We start from the raw sequence: 17,171 nt of genomic DNA, 5'->3' as shown, positions 1-17,171 counted from the left end.
AAGAAGGCTTCATGTAAGTAGAAATAAAAATTCTAACAGTTATTAAAATTTGTATATCCTTTCTCCTCTTAATCTGTCTTCTGTCAGTCTAATTTGCAGGCCTGGTAGCCAAACTAAGAGAATAAAGTTTTTTTCCTCCTCTACAATATCCTCAAAGTTCTGTTCAGGATTCTGCCTCAGGATCTATTTGTCTGAAACTTTGCCCCCATATATCCATATGGATCAGTCCTCTCCTTAAATCTTTTTTTTTTTTTTTGCTTGCACATAACCATCTCAATGAAATCTACCCTGACTGCCTCTAGCATTTCTGGAGTATCTTACCCTACTCAATTTCCTTTCCAAAACCCTATCACTATCTAACACACTATATAATCTATATATTTGTATATTGTCTTTTTCTCCAAGAGGTAAACCCCAAGAGGTCAAGAACTTTTGTCTATTCTGTACACTGATGTATATTAAGTAACTGGAACAATATCTGGCACATAGTAGGTGCTCATATTTAGTTAAATACGAGATGTCTTCATATATTCTTTTAATTATGATGATATAGCATTAAGCGAATATCAGTATTATACTGTTAAAATATACAAAGGAGGAAATAAAATTCTCACCAAAGGATGCATAAAATCTTTTTTAAAGAGATCTCTGTCTTTTTCAAAATTGAGAAAACCAAGGACAATATTGCTAAGTTCTATTACACTAACTTAACAAGATCAATTTACTTAAACTCTCAATCTTTATAACAATAATTTTGTATTAATTCAATCACACTGATACGCCTAGTTGACATTCAACTCTGTTTATATCTTATAGTCTGTCACACCAATGCACAAAAAGATGAATTAGCTTTCCTCAGAACACATGATCAATTTCTTGCAAAGGTCTTTGAAACATATCAAACAAGATTTTTTCCTGATGAAGACTTTCAGAGCATTTCTAAATTAAAATTTATCTTTTTCCTCAGCTGAATGTTTTCCTATAGGAAACTCAAATTCCTTGATAATATATCAAATGGAAAAATCACTAAAAGTTTACTTACATCAAATACTCTATTTTATTTGGCTATTATAAAAATTTATAATAAATATCATTGTTAAAAAAGAATATGCAATTTGTAATAGTTTTAGTCAATTTCATGTTAGAAATATAAGCAGGAATTAGGCACTCTGTGGGGCTTCTCTAGTGGCTCAGAGGTTAAAGTATCTGCCTGCAATGTGGGAGACCTGGGTTAGATCCCTGGGTCAGGAAGATTCCCTGGAGAAGGAAATGGCAACCCAATCCAGTATTCTTGCCTGGAGAATCCCATGGACAGAGGAGCCTAGTGGGCTACAGTCCACGGGGTCACAAAGAGTTGGACACGGCTGAGCGACTTCACTTTCACTTCACTTTCACTTTAGGCACTCTGTAAAATTTGAGACTTAAAAATGAAGTATACACTGCTGTCAGTACATAATTTTCCCCAACAGTGTTCATGGCTATATTTCCTGCAGCAATTATACTTTTACAATGAGAACATAAGCCTAAACTCCTTTAAAAGGTCAAGCATGGTCAGCATATGGTATCTTGGTAAACACCTTGGCACAAGATCCACTTTAGGAATATTATGTAACAATGACACTGAAATACCACAATCCCCTTCTTGGTACTAAAGCTGACAGGTTAAAGCAAGACTTCCTATTATTAAAGAACTTTCATGAGAAAGAGTAGGTAAATTATATTTTTCTAAAGGTCCATAATTTGAGGCAAGATGATGCCAGGCTAACAAAAGTTAGAAGGGAGACTTTAAGGCCTAAAAACAGAAAGAAAACAATTACAGAAGTGATGGTGGAAATGAAATTCAAAATTACTTCAACACATATTTACTGAAAGAAAGCTGAGCGCTAAAGAATTAATGCTTTTGAACTGTGGTGTGGGAGAAGACTCTTGAGAGTCCCTTGGACTACAAGGAGATCCAACCAGTCCATCCTAAAGATCAGTCCTGGGTGGCCATTGGAAGGACTGATGTTGAAGCTGAAACTCCAATACTTCGGCCACCTGGTGTGGAGAGCTGACTCATTTGAAAAGACCCTGATGCTGGGAAAGATTGAGGGCCAGAGGAGAAGGGGACAACAGAGGATAAGATGGTTGGATGGCATCACTGACTCAATGGACATGGGTTTGGGTGGACTTCGGGAGTTGGTGATGGACAGGGAGGCCTGGTGTGCTGTGGTTGATGGGGTTGCAAAGAGTTGGACACGACTGAGCTACTGAACTGAACTGGTATCTACTGAGCAAACCCTTTCTGGCAGGCCGTATTCTAAGTGACAGGGATTTGAGGGGGAATAGGAGAGTGAAAGTCCCTGTCCTTGTGGAGACTGGTCCAGTGGGGAAGGCAACAAATAATCAAACACAAAATAATGTGCATACCAGGTAGTGTAGTAGATATAATGTAGTCAGGTGGTGGTAACATGACTTAAAGAAATACAGCCAGGGAGCAGGAGGGGAGTGAGGTTGGTGGAAGAATACTATTTTCCATAGGCTCTTGAGGGAAACATTTGAACAGGGCCATGAATGAAGTGAGAATGTTTTCAACTGGGAGATTTGCAACAAAGGAAAATCCAAGCACCCTGAAACAAGACAAGCCCTCCATGTTCCCAGGAACAATAAAGCGATGCAGAGTGAATGATGAGGCAGAGAGTAGGAGAAGATGAGATAGGAGAGGTAGGCAGGGCCAGCTTGCAGACATTAATAGTAATAAACACTAGAGAGCTTCCCTTGCACTGGGCAGTGTTCTACTGTGTTGCCTTATTAACTCATTGCAACCTCTAACAATCCTCTGAGGTATCATTATGAAATTTTTAACAATAGGGAAACTAAGGAATCAAATCCCTTATGATTATACAGCGGAAGTGAGAAATAGATTTAAGGGTCTAGATCTGATGGAATGAGTGCCTGATGAACTATGGAATGAGGTTAGTGACATTGTACACGAGACAGGGATCAAGACCATCCCCATGGAAAAGAAATGCAAAAAAGCAAAATGGCTGTCTGGGGAGGCCTTACAAATAGCTGTGAAAAGAAGAGAGGCGAAAAGCAAAGGAGAAAAGGAAAGATATAAGCATCTGAATGCAGAGTTCCAAAGAATAGCAAGAAGAGATAAGAAAGCCTTCAGCGATCAATGCAAAGAAATAGAGGAAAACAATAGAATGGGAAAGACTAGAGATCTCTTCAAGAATATTAGAGATACCAAGGGAACATTTCATGCAAAGATAGGCTCGATAAAGGACAGAAATGGTAGGGACTTAACAGAAGCAGAAGATATTAACAAGAGGTGGCAAGAATACACAGAAGAACTGTACAAAAAAGATCTTCACGGCCCAGATAATCATGATGATGTGATCACTAATCTAGAGCCAGACATCTTGGAATGTGAAGTCAAGTGGGCCTTAGAAAGCATCACTACAAACAAAGCTAGTAGAGGTGATGGAATTCCACTTGAGCTGTTTCAAATCCTGAAAGATGATGCTGTGAAAGTGCTGCACTTAATATGCCAGCAAGTTTGGAAAACTCAGCAGTGGCCACAGGACTGGAAAAGGTCAGTTTTCATTCCAATTCCAAAGAAAGGCAATGCCAAAGAATGCTCAAACTACCGCACAATTGCACTCATCTCACATGCTAGTAAAGTAATGCTCAAAATTCTCCAAGCCAGGCTTCAGCAATACGTGAACTGTGAACTCCCTGATGTTCAAGCTGGTTTTAGAAAAGGCAGAGGAACAGAGATCAAATTGCCAACATCCGCTGGATCATGGAAAAAGCAAGAGAGTTCCAGAAAAACATCTATTTCTGCTTTATTGACTATGCCAAAGCCTTTGACTGTGTGGATCACAATCAACTGTGGAAAATTCTGAAAGAGATTGGAATACCAGACCACCTGACCTGCCTCTTGAGAAATCTGTATGCAGGTCAGGAAGCAACAGTTAGAACTGGACATGGAACAACAGACTGGTTCCAAATAGGAAAAGGAGTGAGTCAAGGCTGTATATTGTCACCCTGCTTTTTTAACTTATATGCAGAGTACATCATGAGAAACGCTGGACTGGAAGAAACACAAGCTGGAATCAAGATTTCCGGGAGAAATATTAATAACCTCAGATATGCAGATGACACCACCCTTATGGCAGAAAGTGAAGAGGAGCTAAAAAGCCTCTTGATGAAAGTGAAAGTGTAGAGTGAAAAAGTTGGCTTAAAGATCAACATTCAGAAAACGAAGATCATGGCATCTGGTCCCATCACTTCATAGCAAATAGATGGGGAAACAGTGGAAACAGTGTCAGACTTTATTTTGGGGTGCTCCAAAATCACTGCAGATGGTGACTGCAGCCATGAAATTAAAAGACGCTTACTCCTTGGAAGAAAAGTTATGACCAATCTAGATAGCATATTCAAAAGCAGAGACATTACTTTGCCAACTAAGGTCCGTCTAGTCAAGGCTATGGTTTTTCCAGTGGTCATGTATGGATGTGAGAGTTGGACTGTGAAGAAGGCTGAGCACCGAAGAATTGATGCGTTTGAACTGCAGTGTTGGAGAAGACTCTTGAGAGTCCCTTGGACTGCAAGGAGATCCAACCAGTCCATTCTGAAGGAGATCAACCCTGGGATTTCTTTGGAAGGAATCATGCTAAAGCTGAAGCTCTGGTACTTCAGCCACCTCATGCGAAGAGTTGACTCATTGGAAAAGACTCTGATGCTGGGAGAGATCGGGAGCAGGAGGAGAAGGGGATGACCCAGAATGAGATGGCTGGATGGCATCACTGACTCGATGGACGTGAGTCTGAGTGAACTCCGGGAGTTGGCGATGGACAGGGAGGCCTGGCGTGCTGCCATTCATGGGGTCACAAAGAGTCGGATATGACTGAGCGACTGAACTGAACTGAAGGCACAAAGAAGTTAAGAAATGCACTACAAATCCCAAAACTAGTACGTGCAGCATGAACCCAGGCTGTCTTGCTCCAGAAGCCACACTTCTCAATGCTATGCCACACCATCTATCTAGACCACAGTGAAGAGTCTGGATTTCACTTGGAGGATAATGGAAAGTCACTGGAGAATTCAAAGCAGGGAAGTGACATGATCTGCATCTAATAAAAAAAATCCTTCTGGCTACAGTGTACAGAGTACATTGTACAAGGATAGAAAGAATGGTGCACCATGATGTTTTAGGCCTAGGCCCAGCACAAGCCTTGGAGCCATAACCTAAACATGACCCTCCTTCCATCACCATCTTTCCTGTGCAGACAGAGCCACCAAAGCTATAAATATCCACCCTTAGTGCACAAGGCTCTGAACCAATTCCAGGCTCTTCAATCCAGTGACCCTGGGAGGGGACTCATCCGCCTCTAAACTCTCTCCAAGCCCAACCATCACCTTCACTAAGTCCACCATTCTCCTCCTTTCCCCTTCTTTATTCAGACAACTCCTGAAAATCCAACTATCCCCACATTCAACCTTAATCAGCCAACACAGAAAGTTCTGATTCTCCATCACTTAGTAATTCAATAAAACCCTTAATGCAGCATATTTAATATGTCACTAGCAGTTAGTCCACAAGGGCCCTCTATTCACCAACAGAAGTATTTTTTTTTTTAGGTACATACCATTTATTACAGGTGCAATGAAAGTAGTATACTGCTTGATAACCATGTTACCAGGCTGTGGCTGCTAGGTGATGCTAAGATCCTAGAACTTCATAAAATAGCAGACCTAAGTTTAAAGTGCATTTTTCCCATTTACTGTATGACCTTGGGCAAGTCTTAAAACTGCAAATACTCCATTTCCTTCTTCCATAAAATGATAGGACCACTCCTAGCTCAGAACTCTGTAGGGAGGACATATGTATAGAATGTGAAACTGGTACATACTAGGAGCCACATGTCTAGGTTTCTAAATCTATTTCATCCTTTTTAAAAAGAGCTATGTCTTTAATACTCAGAAAGCACAATTTCCCAACTTTATTTAGTTTTAACTTTTTAAATGTATTTCCTTTAAAGAAACTACTTTATTCTGATTTTTCAAAAATACACTTAAAGCAAAAAAGCATACTTATTTATATGTTTTTGGAATTTTTTCTTTCTTAGGCAAAGGATGCCAAATAATCAGGCAGCAAAAGTACAGTGATATTAATAGCACATTGTGCCATGTACTATGCCATGGAGCACATTCTCCCACATAGAGTATCTGCCTAGTTCTTGGACAGAGGGTCACTCAAAGCTGAAAGCTCTTTCAATGAGCTTTAAGCCTGGCTTTTAAAAAAGTCAGGTAGGGACTTCCCTGGTGGTCCAGTGGCTAATACTCTGTACTCTCAATGCAAGGGGTCCATGTTTGATCTCTGATCAGGGAACTAGTTCCCACAGGCTACAACTAAAAGACCCAGCACAGCCAATTAAGTATTAAAAAGAAAGAAAGAAAGAAACAGGCAGAGGCACCCTCATCTCTATACACAGTAAATCCAAGACTGAATACAGTTTCAACTTAGGAATCTCTGTCACCCACTGTGTGCCTAAAAAGTCACCAGAAATCGCCCTGTTTTGACTACATATCCTCCTTTTCTTTCCTCTGATTATTTTTTATGAATACACTAAGCTCTCACTCATAGATAATTCCTTCTAATACTAAATGAAGTTTAAAAGCAACCTCTAGATCCTCCAGGATGTCTCTTTTGCACTGGACATGATAACTGAAGATCCTGGGAAATGTACCACCATAAAATATAATGTTTAGTACCAAACCATCCTTGGTTCAGGGTAAATTACTACTTTGATCTTAAGAAGCTCAGTAAAAAGAACTTATAATAAGGACTGGAAACTGTAATAGATAACTTTATTTAAAGAAGGCTATTGCCCTTATTGAAGTGAACCAGATACTTGTCGGAGTTAATCCAAACGAGTTCTGAAAATATGAATTAGAAATATGTGGGAGCAATCTTTCTGGAACAGTTACTGCTACTGATTCTAAAGAATAATTTTGAGGAAGGGGCTACTCCCTTGGGTCCTGCCCCAAAATGGCTTTATCAGAAGATTGATAACCTTCCCAGAAATTAGATTGCTCACCTGAATCTTTACTACATCATCAATTTCCTTTTCATTAAACTGAGCATGTTATTCAGTAAGGATGCTCCTGGCATTCTAGTGGATAATTCTTCGTAAGTATCTGTCCAGTACATTATAGAAATAGTTAAGGATCCCTGGCTCTCAGGCACTAAATGCTAAGTATGCTATATGCCAATAAAAAATAACATCCCCAACCCCTTTGAGAACCATTTTTGATACATAGCCAAAAAAATAAATTTTTTCATTTGAAAAAATTAAAATAGAATTGAAATTTTGCCCTGCCTTCATTTCAGTTTCTAAACAATTAAAGCAGATTCAGAAGGTCTATAGAAAACTGGGCCAGTTTACCACAGATGCCACAAGAAAATATTTTTTAAAAACATGGTTTTATTCTTGAGTTAAAATTTTCTTGTAAGATTGTTAAATCCTTACTCTCTAGAATGTGAATTCATATGAATGAATATTTTCCCACAAAAATATTACATTACAAATAAATTGGTTTTAACATCTCATTCCCAGAGAGAACAGTTTTTAGATCCATCAAAAACACTATTATTCCAGAAGCAGATGACTGGTCATGAAATCTATTTTGACTCAGTCTAATGCCATTTTCAAAGCATTCTTGTAGGTAGAACCTGTACTTAACATCCCAGTAAAATAATTCATCGAAAACCAGTGAAACTCTAGAAATTCATATTGAGGGGACTGTATAAATGTATGTAAAAGTTTTACAAAAGCTTTAATCCCAGCACTGATCTCTTACGTTGAGATGTCAAATGACTAAATGTGATAAATGCACCAGGTAATTTGTTAATAATTGTTCCTAACCAAGCTGAGAGCAGATAGTATTAAGAAGTTTTCAAAGAGAAAGGCAGAGAGAACTGTAAATCCCAAGCAGTTGGACATGGAAATCAGAGAGTGGTATTCAATTCATAGAACTTTCTAATACCTTACCTCAAAAAATTCCAAAGAGTTCATCTCTGCTTTCACCAGGGCAGAATCCATCATTTCAAATCAGATTTAGGAAGCAGCAGGAAGAAACATTTCATTTTCCTTAAAACAATGCACCTAGCCTACCCATTGGCAATTTCATTCATAGGAGTGGCCAGAACCGAAGTCTAAGAGGGTCTGAAGTCCTAATGTCGTGGGGAGAGAGCTGCAGGTCCACTCCTGAAGCTCTTGCTGCTCTTCTTCCCCCGAAGTTCTAGAAATGAAATACTGAGTGGGACTCAGGCAGGCCGCTAAGGAGACTTCTGTCCAGCTATGAACTGAGAGCTGCCACTGCCTTTCATCAAGACTTATCACTGTTCAGGCGTCCAAAGTGAAAAAACAATCATGTACCAGTGTCCCGGAGGCTGAGGCAGCCATGGCCACACCCCTGTCAAGCACAGGATGTAATCGCCCCATCCTCCCCTCACTTCCTTCCTTTGCTTTTCCATGGGAGAATTCCAAAGAGTTCTGTGGGTACACACACACACACACACACACACTCGTGCACGCAGTGGCCTGATGTCAACAAGCTGATATCACGGGGGGGGGGGGGGTTCTGTTTCATTTACTCAGAAAAGAGTGGCCACTATATGGGGAACTCTAATTTACTGTTATCATTAATCAGATATAGCCTTCATTTAAGTTACTGAAATAGGCTCACAGCATCCTAGCCAATCCAGAATGGAGTCTGTGGATTTGTGATTTCAAATTGTAAACAAGTACTAAAACTTTTTCATATATCAAATTGCTTTCATGAAAACCCCTAAATGTGGTTATCAATCCAGAGGTTATTTTCAGACCCTACTTCTAAAGCAAAAATAGATACAGTCACCAATTTAGCTGGTGCTGCTATCTTACTCTAGGAAGCAGTTGTGGTGGGAGACTCTCTAGCCAGATGTGTTGTTCTTCAGTGGAGAAATGGGCTTCATAAAACTTTGTGCCCACTGGGCTGTTGTTGCAACTTTGAAGTACTGGCTGAATTGGGTGAATGCAGTCAAAGGCTACAAGACCATCTCTTTCCAGCAAAACTTCCAGGAAAGCAAGATGAGATGCCTATTTGTCACATGCTTTGCTGTGAAGTGGGACAGACTAGATCTAAGCTCCATGCTACATTTGGTGGCTGTAATTTCCTTTCCACTGAGACTTAGTTTGCCATGAAGCTTCAGAACTTTGGACTGTTTCTGGAATAGACTGAGTGACCACAGCAAGCTTGGCATTCCAGAACTGCTACCACCCTGCCCAGGCTCTACTGGACATGCAAACCCAGTCACATCTTAAGACAAATCATTGTGGACTTCTGGGTGTGTCCTAGCAATAATAGCAAGCAGGTATGGAATGCCTACTCTGTACCAGGAACCATAGTAAATGCTTTAAAAAATAGTCTCTAATGAATGTTCTAAACCATGCTCTAAAACTGAGGTCAATGGTGTTATTAGGTCCATTTTACAGATGAGGAAGGGCATTCCTGGTGGCTCTGATGGTAAAGAATCTGCCTGCAATGCAGGAGACCCAGGTTCAGTCTCTGGGTCAGGGAAGACCCCTGGAAAAGGGTATGGCTAACCACTCCAGTATTCTTGCCTGGAGAATTCCACGAACAGAGAAGACTGATGGGCTATAGTCATGGGGTTGAAAAGAGCTGGACACAACTGAAGTGACTAACTCTTCACTTTTCATAGATGAGAAACTGAGACTCACAGAGAGGAAGTGGTAACAGCCAGGATTAAAGTCAGATCTGAACAGACCCAAACCCAAGCTTTTACAAGCTTTTACAATACACTGCCTCCCTCAAATAACACTGTGAAAATGCCAGTGTCCTCACTGATTAATAGGTGGCCAACAGGCCCAAGGCAGCCTCAGTCACCATTAGGAGATTAGAAAAAGTAAGCTAGAAAAGATGAGTATGGTCCCTATTGTTGGCATGAAAGATGGCTACAGCATATGAACAAGTCTTCTCAACAATGTCAGCACTTTTGTTTCCATCCCAAGTCTGTTTAATGCTTACCTCCACTCACTCTCAGGTCCCTGGACCCACCTGATGCTCCCATCACTCTGGCCTTCTAAGCCATTATTCTTTGCTTTCCCAATATTGTAACATTTGCCAGATATGCCACTTTAGCTGAACTCTAGGTTCTGGTCCATCCATGTGTCACCGACATTCATGGGTGACAGGCTATTTTCCTATGTAAAGGAAATCTTCTTCCTCACAGCACAAGCCTTTGTCATAATGGAATATAGATCTCCTCAAGTTGATCAAGGAAGAAACTTATAGAGTGGAGCAAGAGAGATAAGATGACTGTTAGAGCTTAGTCTTAAGGCCATCACACACACTCTTCCATAGCCAGTACCTCTTCACTCACAGTAATCTACTGTAATAAGAAGATACAACCAAAGGAGAATAGTGTTAGACCTTGAAAGTTACATATGCCATTCTTTCCTCACCACACCTTTGAAGAAAACACCAAAAAAAAAAAAATCAACAGCAACAAATAAAATGGTAAAGCATATTAATGTCAATTTTGAATCCATATAATACCTTAGCATTTTTGCCTGTTATGTTATCATATGGCACCAGGCATTGGGAAACATATGTGAACAAGGCAAACATAGCTGCTGCTCCTTCTTGCAGAGCTTCTATTTTAGAAAGAGAGAGAAACATAAAATAACAAACATAAATTCTTTAGTTGTTATGATACACGCTACTAAGGCAAAAGAGAAGGTGGTAGGGAAATGGCTGAGCTGGGGACATGACCCAGGTCAGAGAATAAGAGAAAGCTTCCTCAAGGAGTTGGTGTGTGGACTAAATCTTGAAGGATGACTAGGAATGGGAGAGGGGATGGAAGAAGAGAGAGAGCTCTTTCCAGATAGTCAAGAGTTGTGTAGAGGCCGTCAGATGGGAAGCAACATGACCTTTTCTTTTTCTGCAATTTGTTTATTCATTTATTTTCTCCTTTTTTCCCCCAAGCTTTAAACTTTTTATTTTGTTTTTGTTTTTTTAATTTTTATGTTTACTTTATTTTACTTTACAGTACTATATTGGTTTTGCCATACATTGACATGAATCTGCCACGGGTGTACATGAGTTCCCAATCCTGAACCCCCCTCCCACCTCCCAACCCATATCATCTCTCTGGATCATCCCCGTGCACCAGCCCCAAGCATCCTGTATCCTGCATCAAACATAGACTGGCGATTCATTCCTTACATGACAGTATACATGTTTCAGTGCCATTTGTGGTCGTTTCAGGTGAGCAGCAAAGGGCTCAGCCATACATATATGTGAGCTTAGTCGCTCAGTTGTGTCTGACTCTTTGTTACCCCATGGACTATAGCCAACCAGGCTCCTCTGTCCATAGGGATTCTCCAGGCAAGAATACTGGAGTGGGTTGACATGCCCTCCTCCAGGGGATTTTCCCGACCCAGGGATCGAACCCAGGTCTCCCGCATTGCAGGCAGATTCTTTACCATCTAAGCCACCAGGAAAGCCCCAGCCATACATATATATGTATCCATTTCCCCCTGCAAACTCTCCTCCCACCAGGCTGGCACATAACATTGAGCAGAGTTCCATGTGCTATACAATAGGTCCTTGTTGTCTATCCAGTTTAAATATAGCAGTATGTACATGAACTTCCCAAAGTCTCTATCCCTCCCCATCGCCACCCTTACAACCATAAGTTCATTTTGAAGTCTGTGAGTCTCTTTCTGTTTTGTAAGAAACTTTTTAGATACCACATACAAGGGATGTCACATGATATTTCTCCTTCTTTGTCTGACTTACTTCACTCAGTATGACACTCTCTAGGTCTATCCAACAACATGACCTTTTCAAAGACTGAAGGAAGACCAATGTGACTAGAGCACATAGGAGGGGGAAAGATGAGGCCACAGAAAGAGAACAAATTGGACATTTTCAGCATCAGTGTATAGGGAGAGAAAAGGAAGTCTAAGAATAAGGGAATGGAAACTGTCCCTCTCCTCTTTCCTAAGCTCTCATTCTGAAAGGCCAATTGATGATCACAGTTCTCTGCATTCTAAGCAAGGATGCTGTGGGTGGAACTGTGATTTGTGGCTGCTGAATGCGTTAATCACATAAATTAAATTAAGTGATTAAAGACATTACTTAACTAAAGTAGCTTACTTCCCCAAAGTTCACAGAATATTTATTAAAAGTAAAGTAGAGAAGAGCAAAACACAATTCTCAGATTATAATACAAATTGGCGATGGAAAACTTCAACAGTGTCTCTGCCAGCTATCTTTATGCTGGCACCAAAGCACAAAACAGAATCCAGGTTAGCACATCAGGAAGCAACAACCCCTTTCCTGAAAAGCCCATTATGATTTTCCTTTGTGTTTATGCCTTTTGCATGCCTGAGTCTGACATCACTCATATGCATTATTGAAGTCTTCCAGCAAATGTCTGCTATCTGCTACAATTTGAACTGCCTGCTTTCTCATCAACATTGTGTTCATAAAGCAGCCAGATGAATGCTCATTTCATCATCACTCTGTTTTCCGATTCCCAAAATCTTCCAATGGAAATACACATTGGCTTGTGTATAAATCAGAAAGCTTTTGAACATAAGTTTTAAAGTGAGACAGCTGCTAAAAGATCAGGGGGAGAACCCTCAAATCTAAACTCAAGTAGACATGTATATGAAACATGTTTTCATATATATATATATATATTTAATTTAGCTTAGAAACTGGTAGCAATAAAATACAATAAAAATAATAATGGCTATCATCTGTTATCTATTAAGAAACTTCTATGTGCCAGGCACACACTCCCTCATTTAATCCTCAAAATAATCGTCTGGAATTGTCACTACAATCCCTATTTCACAAATTAAATGGGGGATAGATTGAATTACTTGCTGTTATTTACATAGCAAGAAACCAGCTGAATTTCAAAGCTAGGGTTTACATGACATCAAAGCTTATCCACACATTCTGCACTGCCATATAATTCCCAGAAATAACTACCTACCACTCACCAATGCCAAGAACTGTGCTGATATTTCAGAATCATTAACTGATACAGTTCTCCCAGCAATTCTGAGAGGTGTTGCTATCCCTAATACAAGGAAACAGTTTGGAGAGGTGGAGTAATTTGATCAGGGCTCACATGGCAAGGTTGAAAGGCTCAAAGGAAGATTTTCCAATAATCTGCATAATTTCACATCCACAACATTCCTGGGTTACTCACAGTTCAGTAAAGATAAGTATGGGCCTGTTACTTTCTTAGGGTTTTGCAGTTTTACCTGGGAAATTATCATTATGCTTAGGAAAAGAGTAACATCCCCAAAGAACCGATTTTCTTATCCTAAATGAATAAGGAAATCTCTTTATCAATGCCCATTCAAGTCAAAATACCAGGATTCTGATTCTCTGCTTTCATAAATAAGAATAAATGACCCTTACTTTTCTGACAAATATACACACACAATATAAAGTGCCTAAAACTCTGAAAGGCATAAACAAATAAGTGTTTCTTTTTAAAAAAAAAAAAAAGTCATTTCCACTAATGAACTAAAGATATAGCTATAGTGGAATCTCTTTTATTTGATTGATGTGTATTTTGGAGCTCTAAGAATATACTATTTTTCCATATGGGTTAATTTGGTAATAACACCTTAAAATGTAGTATTTTTCCTTATCAATATATTTTGTATTAAGTTCAGATTAATGTAAAGACAAGTGTTTTTAAAAGAAATATTAACACATTATATACAATTATATACAATCCCACAAGCCTCATTCAATTCATAATAACCAGTTAATTACATGCTTACTGGATTCTGTTGCTATGCTAGTTCTTATTCCAAATAAAATTGTATTATTATAAAGCAAGGTGAATTAAAGAATAGATTTTAGGCATGTAAGTTCTGAAAATAAAATGAAAAAGATGCAATTACTACAACAGAGAAGGATGTAGAATTATTATATTCGTGTGTGTTCTGTGTTTCTGTCTATAAAATGAGAACATACGCTTTTTCAATAAGGCTTTGTTAATGCTTGCAATTGGAGGAGGGCGTGACAATCCACTCCAATATTCTTGCCTGGAGAATCCCAGGGACAGAGAAGCCTGGTGGGCTACAGCCCATAGGGTCACACAGAGTCGGACACACTAAGCAAGAAACACACACACACGCTTGAGATAGCAATGAATCCGATAATATCCTGGAGATTCTCTGCTGAAAGCACCTATATAAAGACTCCAATATATTCACATTAGCGGACATTTCAGAATTGGCATTTTAATATATCACCATAGTGTATGATAATGGAGACTCTAACACAGAGATTTCCAAAAACCCTGAAGGAGTACAACTCAAATTCCATTGTGTACTAGAATCCTCTGGTGAGGCTCATGTTTAAACTTTAGACTAAATTTCACAGAGCAAATCAGAGAAATTCTGATTCAGTGGACACAGGATGTTAGGAGTCTTCATCGTTACACAATTACTCGAGCTAACTCTGGTACCAGTGGTCCTGAAACCACACTGACCTGTAATCTCAAAATCAAACAGACCGTATATGTGTATGTCTATGTGAAGTATACACGTATGTAAATGTCACGTTTGATTTTGTGAATTTGTTTTAGTTAAAAACTCAAAAAGAAACATGCTTCTTTGTACCTTTGCAGTGTTCCCTACCCTAATAATCTTCATGTTAATTATTTCCAATCCATCTTAAGAGGAAAACTATATACGAAGAAGACAAACAAGTACAGGGAAAATGAAGAGACAGGAAGGGACACTAACATGAGAAAAAAAAGGTTTTGTCTGCATTCAAATCTAGAACAGTGTTCCTCAAAATATGGGCCATGGGTCAGCACTGGATCATCAGCTGGCTGTTAATGACCTAAGAAAAGTGCAGAAATCACGTGCGAGCCTTCAGAAGCTTTTACAGAAACTTGTCGAGAGTAATTTTAAGTCTGTTCAATACAAGACTAAAAACCTGGGCTTATATTTTGTGGATCTCATTTTTTACTCCATTTCATTCTTTTAGTAGCTTATTTTTATTCTATTTTACAAATGATCAGTGTCTGTGATAGATCTGACTAGCCACAGGTAATTTGAGAAACTCTGGTAAACTCTAGGTGGAAGAATTGGTCATGTTTGGGAGCCTCCTAGCCCAGGGTTTGATAAAAAAAAGTGGCTTTCTATAACACCATTTCCAAAGGTTAGGGGCCAGAAACAATTTATTGAATGAATGTCTGAACTAACATCTTTAACTTTTCATAACTCACTCTGAGTCAGTCAGCAATGCATCAATCTGTGTGTTACATTGAATTGACCATCTTTTCTTTTAGCTTGTACCACCTCTTAGAATAATATTTTAGTAAAATTCCTATAAGTTTACTTTCAGGAGCAAAAAGCAGTCCTTGTTTCACTCACGGTAAATGTGTGTCTTTCAACTTGCAAAGAAACCCTTGAGTTTTAATATTTGAGAATTCAGTGATGAACTTTTATCACCACATCTACTGTATAGATATCATATCTGTGAATCTTTGTTGACATGAAACTATTGTTTCAAGCTGTTCTCAAGAAAGCAGCCTGGTCCTCTTAGCATTGGGTCCCTATCAGCTATCTAATGATATCTAAACAGCTATCTAATTGCTATTTTTGGCTATGACAACAGTAATAAGCACAAAATATCAGTACATTATTTCAGTAATAAATATTTACATAGACACAGATCTCATTTTGCAGTTTTCCTGTCTCCTAGTAAAATCTGAATAATAATTCTCTTATTGAAGACCCACATTCTAAACAGAATTGAACCTAAACGCTGGGCATATTCCTACAGTTTCTGTTTCAGGTCAGTATATCCCTTCATGCCCCTTGAGTTGCTACTTTTGCTCTACGAATGTTGCCAAAAATAACTTTTCCTCTTCCCAGTTAAATATGGTATTTATAAAAGGTGGGAATGGAGAATTTGGGAGCATGAATGTGTACACACAACAGACAAATTCACAATAATAGCAACTGCACTCCTAGCTGTCAAGATTTCTAGCCAGGAGGAGTGAAAAATGAGGGTGGGTTTTTTTTTTTTTTTTTGCTCCAAAGTAATTATGCTCCCTTTTAAAAAGAGAATAAAGCCATCTTTAAATATCTAAGTTTGTTCTGTGTTGCTTAGAAGTTATGTCACACACTAAATTTGTTAATTCTGTTTACTTAACATTTTTAATCCAATTTAAGACATTTTTTCATTTAGTGAGTCTATATGACTAAGAACTTTCTGACAGCTTGAAGGCAGCACAGAAAAGCACTGGTTCTGCTGCCAAAACGGATGCCTGTTAGCTGTGTGACATTGGCCCAGTGAGCAACCTTGCACAAGCTTTAGCTCGCTCATCCCCATTTATAAAACGGGGATAATAACAATGTACAACCAGCACAATTTTGAGAGGATGGTAAAGCTATAAAAAGCAAGGAGACAGTGTGCCTGGCACAGAGTATTCACTCACTATTGGCAAACTCTCAGATTCAAGTGTTGCCTTTATTCTCAATAGAGAATATGCTAAATCATTGGATTATTTGAAGAAGTTTTCAGAATTTATTTTGGTGACAAATATGAATATTAAGTAGATTAATGACATTCACTAGGAAAGCAGTTGGCTAGATGAACTAACCTCAGAAGTCACTTGGAACCAATGTATCTAAGATGACTCTGCCAGGCATCAATTTAGTATTTTCATTAAAATTCAAGCAACAATGTTGGAGAAAAAGAACTGCCTTTTACTAAAGAAATTAAAATTATCCCCGTATGGGCCACCAAAATAAATAAATAAATAAATAAATAAAAATAAAATTATGTCAATTCCTTTTATTGTACTACATACATTTGCTTCAGCTTCAGCAATCTGTTTGGGAAAGTAGAGTAGATAAAACTAAAATAAAACTAAAATCACAAGACGTATTTGTAAAAATAGATGGCATTCATCCAAAATGCCTTTCCTGGAACAAACTGTAACAACTTGATTCACTGCCGCCCTTTCCTACCAAACTATATTTAAGGATCTGTAAGCATTTCCATTATGAATAGCTATCATCAGGATTTGTCATTTTACCTTCTAATCTGTTTTAGAG

The 17,171-nt window shown here is 38.7% G+C and overlaps 1 protein-coding gene across 1 annotated transcript in view; it reads right to left on the bottom strand.

The window, feature by feature from the left end:
- HECW2 (HECT, C2 and WW domain containing E3 ubiquitin protein ligase 2) overlaps positions 1-8,397 on the bottom strand; it is a 192,035-nt gene extending 183,638 nt beyond the window's left edge. The window contains exon 1 of the mRNA XM_040228890.1: positions 8,043-8,397. The gene's annotated coding sequence lies outside the window, so the exon portion shown is untranslated. The remainder of the gene's footprint in view (positions 1-8,042) is intronic.
- Between the last annotated feature and the right edge of the window lie 8,774 nt (positions 8,398-17,171).

This window comes from Oryx dammah, unplaced genomic scaffold (assembly GCF_014754425.2).
Source record: "Oryx dammah isolate SB20612 unplaced genomic scaffold, SCBI_Odam_1.1 HiC_scaffold_27, whole genome shotgun sequence".
Taxonomy (NCBI): Eukaryota; Metazoa; Chordata; class Mammalia; order Artiodactyla; family Bovidae; genus Oryx; species Oryx dammah.
Note: the sequence above shows the minus strand (reverse complement) of the source record. Positions and strands in the feature narration are given on the sequence as shown.